This window comes from Cuculus canorus, chromosome 19, assembly GCF_017976375.1.
Source record: "Cuculus canorus isolate bCucCan1 chromosome 19, bCucCan1.pri, whole genome shotgun sequence".
Classification (NCBI taxonomy): domain Eukaryota; kingdom Metazoa; phylum Chordata; class Aves; order Cuculiformes; family Cuculidae; genus Cuculus; species Cuculus canorus.
This window is the reverse complement of record NC_071419.1, coordinates 2,721,039-2,742,606: the sequence shown is the minus strand read 5'-3', so window position 1 is coordinate 2,742,606 and position 21,568 is coordinate 2,721,039. Positions and strand designations below refer to the sequence as shown.

At 51.1% G+C, this 21,568-nt stretch overlaps 1 protein-coding gene across 5 annotated transcripts in view; it reads left to right on the top strand.

Annotated features, from left to right (window-relative positions):
* Positions 1–1,225: 1,225 nt before the first annotated feature.
* Positions 1,226–21,568, top strand: part of NACC2 (NACC family member 2) — a 64,496-nt gene continuing 44,153 nt past the window's right edge. For 3 of the 5 annotated variants that reach the window (XM_054084046.1, XM_054084045.1, XM_054084037.1), the window contains exon 1: positions 1,226–1,345. The gene's annotated coding sequence lies outside the window, so the exon portion shown is untranslated. Of the gene's footprint in view, positions 1,346–13,610; positions 13,674–15,594; positions 15,703–21,568 lie in introns of those variants that run through there. The other 2 variants (XM_054084039.1, XM_054084040.1) reach the window with 2 other exon arrangements.

Genomic DNA, 21,568 nt, shown 5'->3' with positions numbered 1-21,568 from the left:
GAAATAATAAAATGAAAAATGAAATAATAAGGCAGTTGGCAACTGGACTAGATGATCAGTGTAGGTCCTATCCTATCCTATCCTATCCTATCCTGTCCTGTCCTGTCCAATTGAATACATTCCAATCCAATCCAACTTATTCTAATCCAATTCAATCCATTCCATTCCAATATAAAATTAAGATAAAAGAAATAAAAAAATTAATAATAAAGATAAAAAATAAAGTTATATAATACATTAATAAAAATGAAGTAATAAATGAAATTGGATAAAATGAAATAGAAACAAAGCAATGAAGTGATATAAATTTAAATTTGAAAATAAAATGAAAAATGCAACAACAAAGTGGAAAAAATAAGTAATAAAGTGACAAACGAAACAATACGCCGAAACAGAAATAAACTTAGATGAAAAATAAAAATAAAGAAAACTAATTAATTTTTTTAAAAGACACCATAAAAAAATGAAAGTAAATAAGGCATTAATTAATGAGATGGCATTTAACCCCACATGGTGCCCAGGGACAGCGTGAGGGTCTGGGGGGTTCATGTGGTCCTGGTGGGTCCCGGTGTCCCGGTGGATCTTGGTGGGTCCTGGGGGGTCCCAGTGGATCTTGGTGGGTCCTGGGAATCCCGGTGGGTCCCGGGGTCCCAATGTGTCCCAGTGGGTCTCGGTGGGTCCTGAGGGGTCTCGGAGTCCCAGTGGGTCCCAGTGGATCTTGGTGGGTCCTGGGGGGTCCCAGTGGGTCTCGGTGTGTCCCAGTGTATCCCAGTGGGTCCTTGGGGTCCCAGTGGGTCTCGGTGGGTCTTGGTGGGTCCCGGTGGGTCTTGGTGGGTCCCGGGGGGTCTTGGTGGGTCCTGGGCGGTCCCAGTGGGTCTCGGTGGGTCCCAGGAATCCCAGTGGGTCCCAGAGTCCCAGTGTGTCCCAGTGGGTCTCAGTGTGCCCCAGTGTATCCCAGTGGGTCTTGGTGGGTCCCAGTGTCCCAGTGGGTCCCAGTGGGTCCCAGGGGTCCCAGTGGGTCTCGGTGGGTCCCGGGGGGTCTCGGAGTCCCAGTGGGTCCCAGTGGATCTTGGGGGGTCCTGGGGGGTCCCAGTGGGTCTTGGTGGGTCTCGGTGGGTCCTGGGGCTCCCAGTGGGTCCCAGTGTCTCCCGGTGTCCCCCGGTGTCCCCCGGTGCGCCGGCGGGTGGCGGTGGCTGCCGGGGGTCCCGGTGTGCCGGTGTCCCGCCCCCGGGGCCGGGCTGCGGGCGCTGCTGGGCGAGGTCAGCCGGGCCGGTGCGGGAGCGGCTGGAATCACTTCCTGCGCCGGCCCCGCCGCAGGCCCCGCCAGCACCGGCACAGCCCGCAGGTGAGCGGCGGCCCCGGGGGGGGACGCGGCCCCCCGACAGCTGCACCCCCTTTGCCTTCCCGAGAACTCTGACCCCCGCGCCCGGCTCCCCCCGCGCACCCCGACAGCTGCACCCCGGCCCTCTGCCGGCTCTGCGCTGAACCCCAACCCTGCAGCGCCCCGCTCCCACCCTGATCCCCGCACCCCCGAACCCCGCATCCCCCCGCTCCCACCCTGATCCCCGCACCCCCAAACCCCGCATCCCCCCGCTCCCACCCTGATCCCCGCACCCCCAAACCCCGCATCCCCCCGCTTCTACCCCACCCCCAAACCCCGCATCCCCCCGCTTCCACCCTGATCCCCGCACCCCCAAACCCCGCATCCCCCCGCTTCCACCCTGATAACCGCACCCCGCAGCCCCGCACCCCCACGCTTCCATCCTAAGAACTGCACCCCCCCAGCCCCGCACCCCCCCGCTTCCACCCTGATAACCGCAGCCCCCAACCTCGCATCCCCTCCCGCTTCCATCCTAAGAACTGCCCCCCCCCCCCCCTTCTCGGCCATCCTAAGAACTCTGCCCCCACTTAACCCCCACTCCCCATTTCTACCCCGATAAATGCACCTCCCCAAACCTTGCAGCCCCTCTGCTTCCATCCCAATGCACCCCTCTCTGCCATCCTAAGAACTCTGCCCCCCCCATGCCCGCATCCCCTTTTTTCACTCTAATAACTGCACCCCCCGCCTTCTCTGCCATCCGTGCAATTCGAACCCCCAGCCCCACATCCCCCCGTTTCTGTCCTAATAACTGTTACCCCTGCTTAACCCCCCCATCCCTCCGCTACCACCCTGATAATTGCTACCCCCCCTTTGTCATCCTAAGAACTCTGTCCCTCCAGCCTCGCATTCCCCCTCTTCCACCCTGATAACTGCACCCCCCGCACGTCGCATCCCACTCTTTCATCCCAGTAACTGTGACCCCCGCTTGACCCCCCCATCCCTCCACTTCCACCCTAACTGCACCTCCCACCCCCCTTTGCCCTCCAAAGAACTCTGCCCCCCTCCAAAGAACTCATGCCCGCATCCCCTCTTTGCACCCTAATAACTGCACCCCAGCCCCTCATCCCCCCGCTTCCACGCTAATAGCTGCACCCCCCTCCCTTTGCCGTCCTAAGAACTGTGCCCCCCAACCCTGCATCCTTCCACTGCACCCTCATAGCTACACCCCCCCTCAAACCCCGCATCCCCCACTTTCATCATAATAAACGTTACCCCCTCCAACCCCACATCCCCCCACTTCCACCCCAATAGCTGCACCCCCTTCGAACCCCACATCCCCCGCCACCCTGATAGATGCACCCCCTCTTTGCCTTCCTAAGAACTCTGCACCCTCCCAGCCCCACATCCGCCCACTTCCACCCTAATAACAGCACCCCCAGCCCTCTCTGACCCCCTGCAACTTGAACCCCCAGCCCTGCATCCCCCCTCTTTCATACTGATCACTGTTGCCCCCCCCCGGCAGCACCCGCTTCCATTCTAATAACTGGAACCCCCAGACCTGTATCCCCCCCGGCTTCTACCCTAATAACTGCATCCCCCTCAAACCCCACATCCCCCCTCTTTCATCCTAATAACTCTTACCCCCCCCCTCAACCCCACATCCCTTCTCTGCACCCTAAAAACTGTAATCCTCCCTCCAACCCTCTGTGCCTCCATTTCCATCCCTGTAACTGGAACCCATCAACCCCGCGTCCCTACGCTTCCACCCTGATAACTGCACCCCGCCACCCCACTTTGCCTTCCCAAGAACTCTGCCCCCACCCCCGTTTCCATGCTAATAACTGTTACCCCACCCAACCCCACATCCCCCTTTTTCATGCTATTAACCGTAACCACCCCAAACCCTGCATCCCTGTCTCCATCCTAATAACTGTAACCCCTCAGCCCCACATTCCCCCCAGCATCTGTAACCTCTGCACCCCCCTTTTGCCACCCTAATAACCAACCCCCGAACCCCATATCCCCCCTTTTCCATCCTAATAACAGTAATCCCCCATTCCTCCTTTTCTAACCTAATAACCTAACCCCATTTCCATCCTAAGAACTATACCCCCCCAACCCTGCATCCCCCCTTTTCCATCTTAATAACTATAACCCCGCCTTAATATTAAAACTCGAGAAAAGCCATGCAACACGCACACATCCCTCACCCCCCCAACTTTTTTGACTGACCCCATTCACCCCCAAACCCTGCTTTTTCCGGAGCCCCCCACCCCCTCTTTTCCCCTCCCCCTCCCTTCGCTGCGGGGTGCACTCTGCACCTTTAATCCTCATCTTTCCTTTCATCCTCCCCTTGCGGGCACACAGAGGGAGGATTTGGGGGGGTTCAAGTCGGGGGCAAAGCAGGGGGTTGGGAGGAGGAAGGGGGGGGCCCAGGGGTGCCCTAGGGTGGATGGAATCAATTCCTGCTGTTTTTGCAAGTCCTGCAGGAATGTGGGAAATGGGGTTATTATTACGAATACCTTTCTGAGGAGGCTGTGCTGCTGGCTGGATGTTTCATTTTTTAATGGCTAAATGCAGACACAGGCTCCTACTTTCTCTCCCAGGGGAGGAAAACGCTGCAAAAAGGAGAGATATTAAACACAAAACCCAGCTGAATGCTGAAATTTGGAGTTCAGAAGTGATCTCTGTGGTGGTTGGGGTGCCCGGTGCCCTTCTCGTGGGGCTGGGGTCTCTCCTTTCGGGGTGCCCTCCTCACAGGACTGGGGGCTCTCCCTTTGGGGTGCCCGGTGCCCCTCTGGAGGGCCTGGGGGCTGTGCCCCCATCATCCCAGCCCCGACTCTTTGGTGTTAATCTGCTCCTTGGTGTCTCAGCAGGGAAAAAATTGGGCTAGGTGGTTGGGTTTGTGTTGGGTAAGCGGCTCTGCGAGCGCCGGCGCGTTCCCCCGCCTGCTGCAGTCTGCAGCCTGCTGTACTTAAAGTGCGTTTGCTGTGTTCAAGGACTTCTCCGAACACCTTCCCTGCTGTAGGAAAATAAAACGACAGCAGCACATCACGCACTGCGCTCCGCCGGGCTCGCCCGGCCCTACCACCAGCGAAGTGCAAGATTGCTTCCAGCCAAGTCTCCATTACCCGCTGGGTCATTAATTTGAATATTCCCTTTTTTTTTTTTAACTCCTTTCAGGAGGCATTTGCGAGGTTGCGGGCAGCTTGATGGGCTTGGTGCCTGCCAAATGTTTGCCTCGCACCCCATGTAATTGAGGGGCTGGCGTGCCGGTTTACCTTCTCCAGCTGAAATATTAAACAGTCGGAGCAGTTGAAATGGGTAAACAAACCGGGAATGCTTGCTGCCCTCTCGGCAGCGTGTTGAGCTCCAACAGTGGCTGTGCAGACCCCACCGGATGCCGGAGGGGCTGAGGGAGCCCATCCTGCTCCGAGCACAGGACTCTTGGACCCAAAGGACCTGCCTTACTCTTAGCCTGCTATTGAATAAACCCCTTCAGCTCAAAGGCGTAAAGCTGAGCCTTTCCTCATCAGCTGGACTGGTGGGGTTTGCCCTGCCCAGGACAGTGTGTCTGTGACCTCAAGGTGTGGATAATGGAGGTAATAATAGTTTGATGTGAAGTAAGGGGCAAATATAAAACAATTAGGGATCTTCTCCTCCTCCTCCTGGGAGTAAATGTCCTTCCTCAGAGATAACTGCTGGGGGTTGTGTTTTTCCTCTTGTAGAGGCCTTATAATTAAGGCTTCCTGGGAGAAAAGTTGTGCAGTTTGAACGTGAAAGGGTGGGGATGGATTTCCAGGAGTTAAAATTTTCAAAGATGCCTTCCGAGGCTCGCTGAAGGATGGGTAAAAGTCAGACATCACAAAGTAGACGAGGTCTCGGTGTTGTTTGAAGAGGGCTGTTGGGGAGAAACGCGTCACTCGTGCTTTGGCCGGGCTGTGTGCCCGCGGAGGGCAGCGATCCCCAAAACACCATCGGTTCCCGGCCTCGCACCCCCTTCCCTGGGGTTCAGCCCTTGGGTCAAACTGTGCTTTCTCTGCTGGCGAGGAACCGGCGCTTGGGGAGCTTTCCCTTCCCGCTCCATTGGGAGCTCTCGGTGTGCTCCCCGCGGTCCGGAGCTGCCGCCACCGGAGTGTTTTGGCTGCTCAGGTCTCCTCTGGCTTTTCCCAGACTCCTCCCTTGTTCCTAGAAGACGGACACCTCTAGCTAAGATGCATGTATTGATGCTGTATCACTTTGGAAGTGATATTTTCAGTGCCCTCCTGCAATATAAAAGCCTTTTTGCTCCCTCAGCCATGATTCTGTGTTTTCCCAAGGGAGTGTCCTTGGATTTACAAGGAGGAGTTTCTTCACGATGAGAGCGGTGAGGCCCTGGCCCAGGTTGCCCAGAGCAGTGGTGGCTGCCCCATCCCTGGAGGGGTTCAAGGCCAGGTTGGATGGGGCTTGGAGCCCCTGATCCCGTGGGAGGTGTCCCTGCCTGTGGCAGGGGGTGGAACTGGATGGGCTTTGAGGTCCCTTCCACCCCAAACCATTCTGCAATTCTGTGATTTGGGGTGGGGGGCAGGGTTTGGTTCCTCTCAGCGGGTGCCAGAGGCAGGTCAGTGTCCCCGGGGCATCACCACTGGCTGGTTGTGCTGCTGGTCCAGGGAGACACGGAGCATCCGTACTGCTTGTAAGTCCAGAAAGGATAAATCCCCTCTCCTTGAACTTGATGGAGCCTGGCTGTAGTGCATCCTTTCCGGACAAGCTTTTGGTTCAGATCCCAAGCCGAGTTGCCAGGAGATGTGAGGCTGCTTTGCCGGTCGGCGTTTGGGGATGAAGCACGGAGCAATCTGCTGCCAGAGCCCGTGTGACTCGGTGACCTCTGGGTTTGCGTTGGAGAAACCTCTGACTGGGGACGCAAACCGTCTCGCCTCGGAATGGGAGTGTTTATTTTAGCTTATAAAGTCTGATTTCCCTGCCAAACCCTCTGGAGGGCTCGGGGCTGTGGAGTTGGGCAGGGATGGGCTGTGCCTGCGCTGGGAATTGGTAGCCGGCTCTGGGACGCGTGCTGGAGGATGGCATGGACTGAGGACAAACCTAGCGGAACACCCTGCGCCGGGGCCGTGTGGCTCTGCTCTTGCTTCGCTCTGTACGGTGCCTGTGTTTAAAAATACCCAGGCCTGACAAAATGGGGTTAGAAAGAGGCTTCGGGTTTGGATTTTTCCAGCTTTTCTGAGCCAGGCAGCTTTTTAGATAGGGAGATTGGGTGGGTTGTGCCGGGTCGAAAGGAAGTGGTCCTAGAGAGCACAGGGGATGCTGAGGAGTAGAGGGATGCTCTTTAATTGCTTTTTCATTTTTTTTTTCCCCCTTTTCTTACATGTGTTTGAGTTTAGTTGAATGCAATGAAAAGAAATACAATCCAGGCACTCAGCTGGAGGAGATTGAACTGGGTTGTAAGTTCTCTGCCGTACCTAATGGCCAGATCTTGCTGCAATTAGCCTTCAAACCGAGCCTGAGCCCTTGTTTGCCGTCCGGCCATGTCTTCTCCATCCAGGGAAGTGGAAGCAGAGCCGATGGCCTTCAGCACCCAGCTGGGCTGGGCATACCTAAAGGCGTTTGGGTTTTACTAAATCGAGGCTGTAGAGCGATTGAGAAATAGGTGAAGCCTGCTTCAAAGAGGGTGAGGCTGTTGGTTTTCTCTACCTGACTTTATTTGTGGAGTGACAGGGATTTTGACAGGCTTTGTGTCTTTTTTAGCAAATCAAGTGTCATGCCAGGTTTGCCTGTGGATGAGATCATTTGCAAAATATGTTTCCCAGCTTGCTTCAGGCATAATTCATTGTGTCAACTGCAATTGCTCATTTGCTAGGAACTGTGATTCATTAGCAGCTTATTTATTTATTTTCTTAAGTTCAACTCGGTTTTAAGCAAATGTTTGGAGGCAGAGTAGAAATTTTAAAACTATATTAAATCTTACGAGCTTTGTATCCATAAATGTTGTTGTTAAGGAAAAACTTGCTAAAATGCCATCATCCCAGGGAGGGAGATGTAATCCCTGGGCGAGCTCATTGCATTCGGTTTTGTCATGTGGTTACTCCTAAATGGGGACGGAGGTGATAAAAATCGGACTGTTGGGATGGAGGCTGCCACATAGAGCCTTGGATGGTGGAAGGAGCTTGTGGAGCTTCCTTCTTTTCCTTGGGAGTGGGGGTTCAGCCTGCCAAAGGTACCGCACTGTTCCTCGTCCCTGGATTTAGGGATGCTCCGCAGATGGGCAGATGGATGGGGAGGGCAGGGGGGCTGCTGGTGTTCCCATCCCGTGCATGACAGCAGCCCCTCCTCTGAGCTCCTCACCAGGGGAGGTGTTGGAGCTGGTGGTGACAGGAGCAATTATTTGTTTGGGATGGAGACCGAGCCCCCCAAAAGCCTGCGGCTTAAGGGGGTAAAATGAAGATAAATGGCACTTGGCACAGTTTTGTGCTGTGTGTGTTCCCAGGGCTGTGCACAGACATCGCAGTTTCGTTCCAGCCTCTTCAGAGGTCCTTAAATCAGACTTTTTAACAGATTTGCATGTCGAGTACATTTTTGTGTTTCATCTCCTATGAAGACAAATATTTCAGTGCATTTTTTCCCCTTCGGTGGGTGGATTGGGGGGGGACAGAATTCCCTGCTGCTGCTGCTTCAGCAGCCACAAACTGCCCTGCAGTAACAAACCAGCCTGCAGGCGCTGAGTAAATTGAGATACTTTTCACCTAAAGATTGATTTTATTTTTGTTCTAAGTGATTATGAGCCGTGCATTTAAACATAAGGAACTTGACAGGGTTTTTTTTCCCTCCCCTGTGCAACGATTCTCTATAAAGTACTCCTTTTTATTATTTTCTGAGTAGTTGTGTATTTTCTCTTGTCAATTTGAAGATTGTTTTTTTAATTATAAGCCCCTAAAAAATGAGAAAGAGGGAGAGAGAGCGAGCATGGTAGTGTGGGGAGCCTGCTGGCTCTTGGCTGGCCGGCACGGTGCCGCGCTGCCGGTTTGCTGCGGGGGCCAGTGCCAGGAGCAAAGGGCAGCAGAGCGTGAGGGGAGGGAGGTGACTCCATCCGAGTGACCATATATAGCCACCGGGGTGAGGTTAAATTCTTCAGCTCACGCTGTCATCCCCACAGTGATAAAGCCAATATCAGGATCTATTCATCAGTTGCAAAAACAGAAGGAAAAAAAATCCTCTTTTCTTTGCAGCATCTCATTTGTAGCAATCAGGGCTCTTCTGGATCTATCGATTGGGGGAGAGGAGCCAGATGTTTTTCATCCCTGAGTGTCTGGAGACGGAATTTCGGCAGCACGGAGAAGAAAAGCGTGTGCGAAGAATTGCAAGTTAAATACGACCGAGCTTGTGCTTACTCAGGCTCGTGGGCTCGGTGGCAGAGCAGTTGTGTGGAAAGGGTCCTGTGTTTGGGTGCCAGCACTGGCTCGGCTCCACACGCGCGTTCCTATCATGATATCCGCTGGGGAAGCATATGGCAGCCTCGGTTATATATATATATTGTGTGGGGGTACATGGTTTACATGCCAGTTCTCTCCGTCATAGGACAAACATTTACGCTCCAACTATATGAAGCATTAGGAAAACAAGGGTTGGGCTTGGAAATAACAGAATTCCTTGCAGAGCTGTTGTCATAAGCACTATGTAGTGATGACACGGCGAAGGGATGATGTTTCGGTGCTCAGTACATTCCAGGGCGCTAAACTTTGAAGGGATTATGCTGCATAGAGGTGTAACGTGCAGGTGTATAAATAAAGGATTGGTGTTTCAAGGTGTGCCATGCAGAAGGCAACGGCCTGGTGCCTGAAAGGCACGGGGAGTGAGCTTTTATACATTTGGAGGTGGCTAAAATGACTTGATTTCTGAGAGAAAAGAGGCAGGTGGGCCTGGCCAGCATTGGGTGGGAGATCTCCAGTGCGATGGGACGTGTGAGAGTGCACCACGGGCCCTGCCTGGGGCGGGGGTCTTGGCTTCTCCTAGCTGAGATCCCATGGGATGGAATTCCCCTCTTCATAGGAGCCCCTTCATGGAAAAGTAAGTGCTGCACCAGCTGTAGCAACCTTTGTAGGACTCAATCTGAGCAGGATAACGTGCTTTTTGGTTATGTTCTGTTATGGTTGGAGTCGTGCTCTGATTGCAATCTTAAGGTTCTTTGATTTGATTGCATGGAGGGTTTGCGTCGCTCTGACTGGATCTCCCTCCAAGCTCTGATGGACGGCAGTGTAAAACGCTGTGGGTTTTGTATCGCTCCTATAGCAACAGCCCAGCCCCACAGTCAAGTAAAAGCATCTGTATCGCTCGGTCACTCATTCCTGCAAAGAAAAGTGGTTTGAAACTTCATCTGTCTGCTGTGCAGTGATCTCCTTTTGTGCCTCTCTCTGTTTCTGCGTGGTAACATCATCAATACATGCCCAGGCTTAATGAAACATAACCACTTAGGTTTAATTGTCTTCTAATTAAGAAGTAAAATAAAATTTTGCACGGTGATTTTAACTGCGTTTTTCATGTCCGTGGATGCTGCTGTGGCCACGGTACCTGAGCCGGCCGAGCAGCGGCGGCAGCCTTGGGGCTGTTCGGTAAAGGGTGGTGGACAATAGCACCAGCAGAAGCTGCCTCTGAATTGAATCTGCTGCTCCGGGTATCGTCCTGGATAAATTAGATGAATTGCCAGGTTTAAAGCATGCTTTTTTGGTAAATCTGTGCATTTCTTTAAGCTGCCGGGGTTGTTGCTGCAGAACAGCCCCACCAAAAGACCCATATCTGGGGTCGTGCTGAGTATCTGGGGAAAGCAAAGACAGGACACACAACGGTAGCTCTGAATTTTTGACTCATCTGCCTACAATCCCCAATCTCAGAGCATCATTAATGCGCTTTTCTGCATTTCATTCAGCTCCCATTACAGCACTCGGTTCCGTCTGTTAATTTTGGTATGTTGATATTTTTGTTGTCAGCAGTTTCTTCTTTTTTGAAGCATAGAATGCCGTTAGTGTGAAAGTAGATTAAAAAGATACATTACAATTAAAATGTTAATGAAATCGGCATCATACAACTTTTGAAACCATTTAGGCATTAATCTTTCTTGGTCTTATGTCCATTAACTCAGGCGATTCTTATTCTGCACTGACCCCTGCTGAGAGAGCCCTGCTATAATTGGATTTTAAGAACTGGGGGGAAGAAAAGGAAGGAGGGAGGGAGAAAAGCCTTTTAAAAAAGCAGAGGTTGGGAAGGTTGGGTTAGCTTTCCGCGGGGGTGCCCTTGGAAATGGAGCCCGTGGAAATCAGCCTGGTAGCTCCATCGCTCCACTGCCTGAATCATAGAATAGAATCATAGAATGGGTTGGGTTGGAAGGGACCTCAAAGCCCATCCAGTCCCACCCCTGCTGTGGGCAGGGACACCTCCCACTGGATCAGGGGCTCCAAGCCCCATCCAACCTGGCCTGGAACCCCTCCAGGGATGGGACAGCCACCACTGCTCTGGGCAACCTGGGCCAGGGCCTCACAGCAAAACATTTCTTCCTAATATCTCATCTCAATCTCCCCTCTTTCAACTTAAACCCGTTCCCCCTCATCCTGTCCCTGCCCTCCCTGATCAAGAACCCCTCTGCAGCTTTCCTGCAGCCCCTTTCAGGACTGGAAGGAAGTCCTGCCTACGCTGTCCCCACCATGGCAGCTCTGGCCCTTGCCCTGCTGCTCTGCCAGCGGCGGCGGCTGGGGCAGAGCCCTGGGAGCGCCGGGCTGGGCTGCTTCTCGGCGGCTCTCTGTCACCGTGACCTTGGGCAGGACGTTGAACACCACCACGCTCCTTGTTGGTTTATCCCAGTGTAATGTGAGAAGGGCCGGAGCGGGATGGTGGGAAGCCTTTTTAAGGCTCTTGGAGGAAAGGAATGGGAGGGCGGCAAGTAATCATTTGCTGTTATGGCTTCAGCTTTCCCCTATTCTTCCAAAATAGTATTTCTACAGATTAACTGCTTTGGGGTTTTGTTTTTTTTAAGTAGTGTTTTTTTTGCGGCTTACACAATATTTGGCCGGGGCCCAGCCCCCGCCCCAGCCTGCGGGGTAGGCGAAAGAGGAGGATTGACTAACTCGCGGCCTGTGCAGTGAATCGAACAACGGGACTTCTTGACTCATCAGACAGCTCCCAGGATCCGTGCCACGGCTCCGTCAGGGCCATAGGCTGCGCTTGGCTGCTCCAGCCTTGCCAAGCATCCAGCCCATCCAGAACACTCTGTGCTGCTTGGCCTGAGCCTTGGGCTCGCTTGGCTTCTGGACACCTTCTCCAGAGCTTCACCCTGTGCTGTCTAAGAGCTTCACATCTCCCGCACCTCCTGTTGCTGGAGAAGCTGGGAAGAGCAGATCCTTTAGTGAGGAACGCAGCTCTCCTTCCCAGAATGGGAAGAGGGCTTTGCCTTGTTAACGGGGTGGGTGTGCTGCTAACAAGGCAGCGATGCCGCTCAGCAGTGGATGAGCTGGGGACGTGAAGGATGAGCGCATCCCGGCGAGGGAGCTGAAGCAGAGTACCAGCTCAGCTTGCGTTTATGCTGCAAGCGTGAATTTTTGTTTAACGAACAAGCTAAATAGAAATTCGGAATTGGCAGAGCTGTCATCTTCCAGCCGCCCCGCTCTCCTCCAAGCTCGTGGTGCCGTCGCACGGTGCTTTACTGCGTGGGCACGCGAGCGCGGGAGTGGGTGGTGGCGTGTTGGCCAGGAGACCCTCGTGAGCCGACACATCTGCAGGGGTTGGGAGGAGCTGATGGCAGTTTCCTGGGCTGGGTTCGTGCCTTGTGAAGCAAAGCGTGAAGCACAGAGCGTGCTGCTGGCACCTCGTTGCAGGAACTTGGATGTGGGACGGCCGGGGCAGTGGAGGTGCTGTCTTGGAGCTGCGAGCTGGCTGTTCGCCCACAGCAGGCGCTGGGGTTTAATTGTTTAATTCCCATTTGACGTGGGTAAGAAAATAATTTATACTGTGGTTGTTTTGTGTCGTGTGTCCAGGCATCGGCTGAATTTATAAACAGAGAGAATTCGGGTTGAGGACCCAAAATCATCTTATTTGACAGGAATGGGGGAGGCCCCTCTGAAGTGTGACCCATCCACGTCCCGGCTCTGCCGGTCAAAGGAACTGGGGATGTATTGCAGGCACAGGATTACCCCAGGGTGCCATTTTGTGCCTGTAGGTGAAGCCCACGGTGTTTATGTCCGTCAGGTTAAACTGCTTTTGATGTTGGGAAGGGAAATCACACCAGCAGAGCGATGATGAGACCTGCAGAATATCCCGGGGTGTTTGACATCCGTCTCTGCCTTCCCATTCTCTGGTCCCATGGGGATCCGTACTAGGAGGGAATCCCCAAGGGCAGGTGGGCTGGAAGAGGTCCAAGAGGGATGTGTGAGGCTGGTCCAGTAGCCCTCAGAGATATCAGGTGATGACCACCATAGAGATGACCACCTGGGAAGGGGATGAGAGATGCAGCATCTGTGCTGCACACTTCTGTTCCTGCGTGGGCATCGTGGCTTCCTGTGCTCTTCCATCTCAGCATGGCAGATGTGCAGCAGGGAACAAAGAAATTACTGTTTGATATTCCTGGCTTATTTTATCAATGTGTACTGGCAATTGTAGGCAAAGGAAGAGGGAGCGAACCAAAGCAGCCCCGGATATTCACCAGTGTGTCCTCCTGGCCCAGCACACAGGCAGGATTTCTAGCAAGGTGCATTTCGATGTTGCAGACAGAGCAAAAGCACACCAGAATCAATATCCGAGTAGTCCAATACAATCTGTGGGAATTTCATTTCAAGTCATTTCAAGCGATCTAATAACTGGTCTTTCAGGTGATATTGGGTTGTTTGGGTTTTCCTTTATTTTTTTCATTGATATTTTGTTGTTGTGCGACTGTAAAAATGTAGACTGAGCCTAATGTATGTGGAGTGCTTTGGGTCTGCAATGGAAGCGTTGATCCCAAGGGTGGTTTACTTGGCCGGAGACTCCATGTTGCCAGCTGGGCTTGGCTCTGGGTCAGTTTGCAGATCCAGTGATGCTTCTGCTTCCAGACTGCAGAGCTGATTTCAGCACGCAGGCAGCTCTTATATCCTTGCATGGTGTTATTGAGATTCCTAGTCCCATATCCTTAAAGGTTCATAGAATCGTAGAATGTCCTCAGTTGGAAGGAACCCACAAGGATCATTGAGTCCAACTCCTGTCCTTGCATAGGACAACCCCAAGAGCCCATGATGCGTAATCTTGTTCTGTTCCCCAGTGCACACCTGCCTGGAGAGGAGCACAGGAGCCGGCTGCGTCTTGAGCCGTTGCCTTCTTGGAGCCCGTCACAGTTGTGAGTGAGGTCAGTTGATATCCTGCTGTCAGTACCACGTGTGTTAGCGTTTATCCTTCTTCCTGGGCTAACATAGATTCCCACAGTCCCCACTCAGGACCCTTTGTGGACTTGGACAAGTGGCTGTGTGTTTCCTTGGGAGCCAATGGGTGGTTCTGCAAAGCACAGCTGCCTATGCCTGAAACACTTGGTGTTGGCATGAATATTATTACCCTCCAATTTAGGAAGTTTCCTCGTTTATCATCCCGTTACGGTTCCAAACAGGCTGTTGTCTTGTTTGAGAGTGGCCTTAGGGGAGGTGTTTCCTGCAGTTCTTGCTGACTGATCTGGATTCAGCACAAGACATGATGCAGAAGGGAGGACTTGCCTCTTTGCTCTTTGGAATGGAGCGAAGGCTGGGGCGGTGGGACAGGAGGGCAGTGCAGCATGGAGTGGGTGGAGAACCAAGTGATGAAATCACTGCACGTCCGCAGAGGCAGCAGGACTTGGAGCTGAGCAGTCCTAGCAGCACTCACACTGCATGGGTGGGTTGTTTTCTGAAGGTAGCCCAGACCTGTTTGGGTTTTACTAAGGCTTGCAGATCTTAACACCACCACTAATTATTTTTTAAACCAAAGTCCAACGGCTGCTTTTAGAAAGACCCAATTAGTGCTCACCTCAGCACTGCCGGGCTGGCCAACCCCTGCAGAAATCATGGAATCATAGAATAGTTTGGGTTGGAAGGGACCTTAAAACCCATCCATTTCCAAGCCTTTCCAAGTGGGAAAAAAGCCACCCACCATCAGCGCTGAATGATGACCCGTTGTGTACGTCGGAGACGTGGGCAGCGCTAGCTGGACTATATGTGCTTTCCTCTGGGGTCCTGAGGATGCCATGGGCAGAGGCTGGGGACACTCGCTTTCTGGGTGTTGGCACTGCATGGCAATGCTCTTGGAAGCACAGCCTACACTGCAGATCCTGCCTCATGCTTTGCTCCAAATCTGAGATCGTGACATCATTTGTATGATGAGAAATAGTTTGGTCTCAACGCGTCGTCTTTCTTTGCTTAATTGAAGGGTGCGACTCCTGTGTTTTACTGCCTTGTGCGAGGGCTGTCCCAGGAACCTGTCTGAATTCCTTTCGCAGGTTTATATTGGTTCGGGGAAAGTTAGCTCAGGTTTAAACCACTTGCTTGTGGTTGTTAAGTCTTAGTGCCGTATTAAGTATTTAATATCCAAGTGCATTAGCGTCCTGCCCACATCCCTGGTTTGAGATGGGTAGAGGGAAACAGTCGGTGCCCTCATCTAATAGCATGCTGCTCGGCATGCCAGTATGGATGGCTTCCTCCTGGACCACTTCTTTTTATCTTTAGTTCCTGACCTAATTAAGTGTGAATGATGGCATTAGCAGAGATTTTTGTGACTGCATCATGGAATCCTAGGATGGTTTGGGTTGGAAGGGACTTCATGATTATCCAGTTCCGACCGCTCTGCCATGAGGCGAGTCACCTTCTGCTGGATCAAGTTCTGCTGGATCTAAGCCCCGTCCAACCTGGCCTTGAACATCTCCAGGGATGCAGCATTCTCTCATTTTCTACCTTTCCAAGCTTTCCCGTAGCCCCTTTCCTACTGGAAGGCTGCTACACCTGATCCCTTGGAGAGGTGTTGGGAAGGTTGCTGGCTGCCAGAGGGAACACCTATTCGTACGGCAGGTGCATGGCAGTGGTGGCATGGTCTTAATTCCCAGTGCACTGTAAATGGCTCTGCAGGCAGCTGGGCAAGAGAAGATACCAGGATAAACCAGTGTCACCAGTACCTGGTGGCAATTGGAGGATGCCCCTGTGCTGCCACCTCCACGCTCGGCAGCGTGGCATGGCTCGGTGCGAGTGCAGACGGGAGAATCTGCCTTAATTGCCGCAGTACCTCTAATTATATTACATCTTAATTTCCAGGTCCTTGCTTAACTCGTGCAGAACATCAGAAGCTCTTGTGAAATGTAAAGTGCCGGAGCATCAGCACAGGAAAAAGCTCTGCCTTCTGTGAAGCCAGACTGTTGCAGGGTAATTTGTTTGGTTAAGATTTTGAAAGGCAGTGTTGCAATCTGTAACAGTAGAATAGTGGGAAGATGGTCAGGTGGTTCTTGGGACTTCAACAGACAGATTTCATGTCTGTGTGTTTTTGCAACACCTTTCTATAAAGGGAAACATAATTTAAAATATGATTACTTAGTGTTGTAACAGTCTTCTCAAACGTTTTTGCATTATGCAGAGATCATTATCAGAGGCTGATATTAACTTGCAAAGAATATTATGCAAATCATTCTCCTGTTCTTCTAAAAAGAAATTTCCTTCATAATGCAAAGCGTGACAAAAAAAATTGTGCAGAGGCTTTTGGCAAAATTACATTCAGAAGATGTAACAGTTTTTCTGCTTACTAGCACAATCCATTTGTGCCTTTCTACTGGATTTTCTCAACTCAAGCTGATAAAGGATGAATTTTAAAATGAAGGCTGGCTTGGGAGAGAGAATATTGTACCTCGTGGGTTCAGGAAGAGACAGGGAGGCTTTTTGTGTTTAGATCATTGTTTCAAATCCGCACTGATAGTCACTGTGAGCTGGGTTCGTGTTCCTCTGTCTGTCGCTCTCTGAAATCTCTTGGTCCTGTGTCTCGTGTTTCCAGTGGGCAGAGGTGCAGCAGCTGGAAGCTAACTGACATAGAATGATGGAGTGGTTTGGGTTGGAAGGGACCTCAAAGCCCATCCAGTCCACCCCCTGCCATGGGCAGGGACACCTCCCACTGGATCAGGGGCTCCAAGCCCCATCCAACCTGACCTGGAACCCCTCCAGGGATGGGGCAGCCACCACTGCTCTGGGCAACCTGGGCCAGGGCCTCCCCACCCTCACAGCAAAACATTTCTTCCTAAGATCTCAACTAAATCTCCCCTCTTTCAGCTCAAAACCGTTCCTCCTCATCCTATCCCTGCCCTCCCCAATCAAGAGCCGCTCCCCAGCTTTCCTGGAGCCCCTTTCAGCACCGGAGGCTGCTCTAAGGTCTCCCTGCAGCCTCCTTTCTCCAGGCTGAACAACCCCAACTCTCTCAGCCTGTCCTCATAGGAGAAACGCTCCAGCCCTCGGATCATCTTGGTGCCCCTATAAATCAAGAGGATTGTTCTATAGGTATCGGCTGTTCTGCTCTTGTTATAGATTGATTGACGAAAATAGACCCTAATAAATATTATAACCAGCTTCAATGACTGAAATATTTACAGGCTGCGGATTGCAGAGAGGGTTGGAGAGGCTCATTCCCTGTAGAACCCCACCAGGCTCATTCCCTGTAGAACCCCATTTTTCAGGCACTTGAGCTCACTTTGAAAAACTGTAGCCCTTGTCCTGATTTCTTTTAGGCATTTCTCGATACAAATGTGATTGAGCAAAGTCGGTAATAGTCAGAGATCTCTATTGGATTATAGCATCATAAAATAAGGGAGAGTTTTCACTGGCATGGGAAATTCTCAGACTATTTTTTGAGTGTGTCTGGTTAGATAACTCAATATTTTAAGATCAAACCAAATTAGATAAATAAGCTGGAAGTCGTAGTTAGCATTCGTCAAGCAACTTAGGCTGGATGTTCAGGCATTGACTGGCTCCACCTCTAGCTGCAGGGTTTCCTTGTTATGAACGGGTGAATACTAATCCTTGTTTATTCTCTGCCGCAGAGAAATGGATCCATCGGTGGTTTTCAATCTTTAGAAGCAGTCCTTGGTGGGAGCAGGATTGGAGCGCCCTGGGCGGGGGGGATGTATCCGTGCCATGTGCTTGGTGGTGCTCAGCTGGGTACCTCTGCTCAAACCTTATGCCAACACAAAATACCACATTTTGGGGGCACGGAGGAGAAGTTTTAATACCCCAAAAGTGTTCCCAGGGTGTGGTTGTGATGTGATAATTGCGGCAGAGAGTGATTACAAGAGCTCCCTCCGGTTGGTGCTCCCCAAGGCCTGCCCTGGGCATCCCCCGGGATGCTGCTCACCCTGTAAGGAGCTGCTGCTTGAGCAGGGAGACAGACACGGGAACCCACTTAATGAATTACTGGGAAAGGAAGACTTTTTATTTTTTTTTTACAGACTGCACGAAAGGATGAATCAAAGCAGAGAGGTGTTTTACTCTAAGCATGGTAGCAGAAAGGAATATTTTTATCTTCTGGGTTTCATTGTTTCCTGAATGTCTCATAGTGCAGGCTTGCTAGCGGAGCGGTGTTAACCACGTGTCTGCAAATCTCTTTCTGGTATCCTCTTGGAAATGGTGATGCTGCCAACTGAAGATAAAGTATTTAGCTCTAAACTTTGCTCCCAAGAACTCCTCGGTTTGACTGTATTTGCTTATCCCTGAATATGAGCTGAGGAACGGCCAGCACCCATCCCACCAAGAGCCTCTGTCCCTGCAGATCCGAGGACTCGCAGTGAACTCCTAAGGTTGTCCTGGCTGGGCTCCGTCCTCAGAGGTGGCTGCGCTGCTGGGCTCGCTGGTGTTGGCTCTGCCTGTCCCACTGGGTTTAACTAGGACAGCAGGAGTATCTCAACACTGGAAAACTGATTTCTCTCTTCCCATGTTCCTCTCGTATTTCCAGCTGGAAATACAAGGGGAACACGGACCCTTCCCCAGCTCCATTGCCCTTCTCTGGACGCGCTCCAGATGTCTTTCTTGTAGTGAGAGGCCCAAAACTGAACCCAGAATTCAAGGTGTGGCCTCACCAGCACCAAGTACAGAGGCACAATCCCCTCCCTACTTTTTTAGGCTCTTAAATTCGTGCATAGCACAGGTTATTGTGACATGAATTATGGGCTCACCCTTCTGCCAGAGTGATGGAACCTTAGAATCACAGAACCATGGCAAGTTTTGAGTTGGAAGAAGTCTCAAAGCCCATCCAGTCCCACCCCTGCCACAGGCAGGGACACCTCCCACTGGATCTGGTTGCTCCAAGGCCCATCCAACCTGGCCTGGAACACCTCCAGGGATGGGGCAGCCACCACTGCTTTGGGCACCCTGGGCCAGGGCCTCCCCACCCTCACAGCAAAACATTTCTTCCTAATATCTCGTTTCAGTCTCACCCTCTTTCAGCTGAAAACTGTTCTCCCTCATCCTATCGCTGCCCTCTCTGATAAAAAGCCCCTCCCCAGCTTTCCTGGAGCCTCTTTCAGGGCTGCAAGTTGCTCTAAGGTCTTCCTAGAGCCTTCTCTTCTCCAGGCTAAATAACCTCTCCCAGCCTGTCCTCATACGGGAGGTGTTCCAGGCCTCAAATCATCTCCGTGGCCTCCTCTGGACTTGCTCCAACAGCTCCATGTCCTTCCTGTGCTGAGGACTCCAGAACTGAACGCAGGGCTCCAGGTGAGCTACTCCAGCCTATGGATGTGGAAGCAGATATTGCAACCTTGAAATATCTTGTAGGACGTAAAAGTTTTAATTAAAAATCTGGCTTGGCTGAGGGTATTTTGGTTTAGTCTGAATGTCTTCATTTCTTTTGAAAAAGAATTAAATGAAACCCTTGGTATTTTTTTTTTTTTTATTTCTGCATATTTATTCTTGAAGTTGAAGCATTAGAAAATAATTGAGTAAAACAAAATCCACAAGGCTTCAAATTACCTCTAGCTTAATGTTTTATTTAAAAGGTTTGCTAACTGACATTCTTTATAATGAATTAGGTCACACGGCTCTAAAGAGTGTTGTGGGTTTTCTTTTTTACATTTAAATTTGAGGCTGCTTCCCTTGAATCTCAGGCTCCGCCACCGTGAACCGCCGTTCGGTTGTGACTCCCCAGCTCAGGGAATCTCGCTCTAATTATTCTCCATCACACTAGTGCAAATGAATATATCCATGTTCGGAGGATCGAAGCAGTGTTGTCATGGCAATTTCTGTAAGGTCATGAGAAACTCATGGATATTGTTCACCACCTCTCCCAGGAGACCTCTCCTACCTCTGCAAAACTATGAATTTGATGGGTTTGGGTGATAACTTTAAAGGACAATTTTGTAATGATATAGGTGAAAGGATTCCCTGTTTCTTATGGGGGAGCTGAAGGCGCCGTGGTTCAAGTGAAGCTGCTCACGGGCTGTGGTTCATGTCTCGTGTGCTGAGTGATCGTTGCCTTTGGATCACCGAGCTGGTGCCTGGACCAGCTGTGCTCCAGAGGGTGGGATCCTCTGGAGCAGCAGGGGGAACCCATTTGGTGGGTGTTGGTTAATGGTGCTGAGACAGGCTCTGGCTTGGGGTTTGTTGGGAAAGGCTTTGCTTATATACAATTTAAAAACAAACCAAAAAAAAGCAAATAAATAAATTGAAACCACCTGAAAACCCTAAACGAACTCTTCTTTCTTAGGAGGTGATGCTAGCTGGGGCTGTTCCTGTCCCCTGTGTGGCTGGCGGATGTCACCCTGAATCCGTCCCTTCTGTCTGTCTCTGTAGCCGTGCAGGGAGCGGTGATGGTGCTGAGGGGCTGCAGTCAGTGCAAAGGAATTTGAGCCATGAAATATGTGCATGGCTGGGCTGTAAGTCCCCGATCGTGCGTACCGCGCGGCCACTTCCCGTGCATTGGGCGGGAGGGATTCATGTCAAAACTATGCGAACAGTAAACAGTGGCAGGAGTGGCAGAGAGCCGCATGGTAGCCCTGCGCGGGCAGAGCGCTCCTCTCCTAAAAGAGAGAATGGCAGAGTCACAGCATGGTTTTATTTGGGTTTCGAAAGATAGGAAGTCGATAACAAAGCGCATCTACATGGGCACAGCAAGAGGTTTTATAGGCGCAGGTGTCAGTCTGTGCTTTTGTGAAACTTTGTTTGTGAAAGAGGTGAAATCTTAGATTAGAATTAAAGCTAAATTGAAAAAAAAAAACCAAAACCCAAGTGTAAAAGTGATCCAAAAAGTTAGTTCATGTTGCTTAATAACATGTAAGGAAACCTTTTGCATGTTTGATTGCAGCAGCCACACTGATGGCTTTCAAACTGGCATTTAGCAAACCTCCATTGTGGTAATCCGGGTGGTTGTGGCTTTCTGGGTTTGTATTTCTATGTTCCTTCTGTTTTTTGGTTTTTTTAAAACAAAACAACCCCCAAAATAAGTCTCATTGATAGAGAGCCATTAAAGCATTTTGATTTGCAACTAAATGCCTGTTAAACCTGCACTTCTTTCGCTAGCCCGGAGAAGTTGTATGCACGCACCTACACATCTATGCGCACACCCATCTTCCTTTGAGCCTTTAGACAGCTTTAGCACATATGTATGCAAATATGTTGTGTACAGGTTACTTGGCTTGAAAGAGCTGACGTTATTTAATGAATGATATCAGTATTCTGCAGAAAGGTATGAGCTCTGTATTTAAAATTAAAAGAAAATTTCGTGTATTCTTGGCTATAGAAGGGATGTGACTGCGCCTCTCGGGGTGCCGGGTGAGTCTATTACATGATACGCATTATCGACACTTAATTGCTTCTGGTTACCGCGCCTTTCAAGTTTTTGAACCTACTCGATCTTGTCCTGTCACACCCACCAGGCACTCACGCGTCAGAGGAAGAGAACAGGTTTTCACGGGTATTTGTGCCTCGCAGGTGTGCGGACGGCCTCACCCTTCCCGTGCAAGGCTTGGCTTGCAGAGCCCCTGCCCGTGGGGTGCCCTGGCACCAGGGGTCCCACACATGGCACTAGACAGCCCACACCATCACCTTCTACCGCTGTTTGGACCCAACCTTCTCTAGGTCTTTACAAATGTGTTGGACTAAAGGTTTTTAAATTAGAATTTTAGGTAATTAGTCAAAGAAGGGCTTCCCAGTTTTGAATGTAGGTATAAGCTGGGTTTAAAAAAACCAGCAAAACGCTAAGCAAGTGGAATTTATAGTTCACAGAATGGTTTGAGTTGGAAGGGACCTTAAAGATCATGCAGTT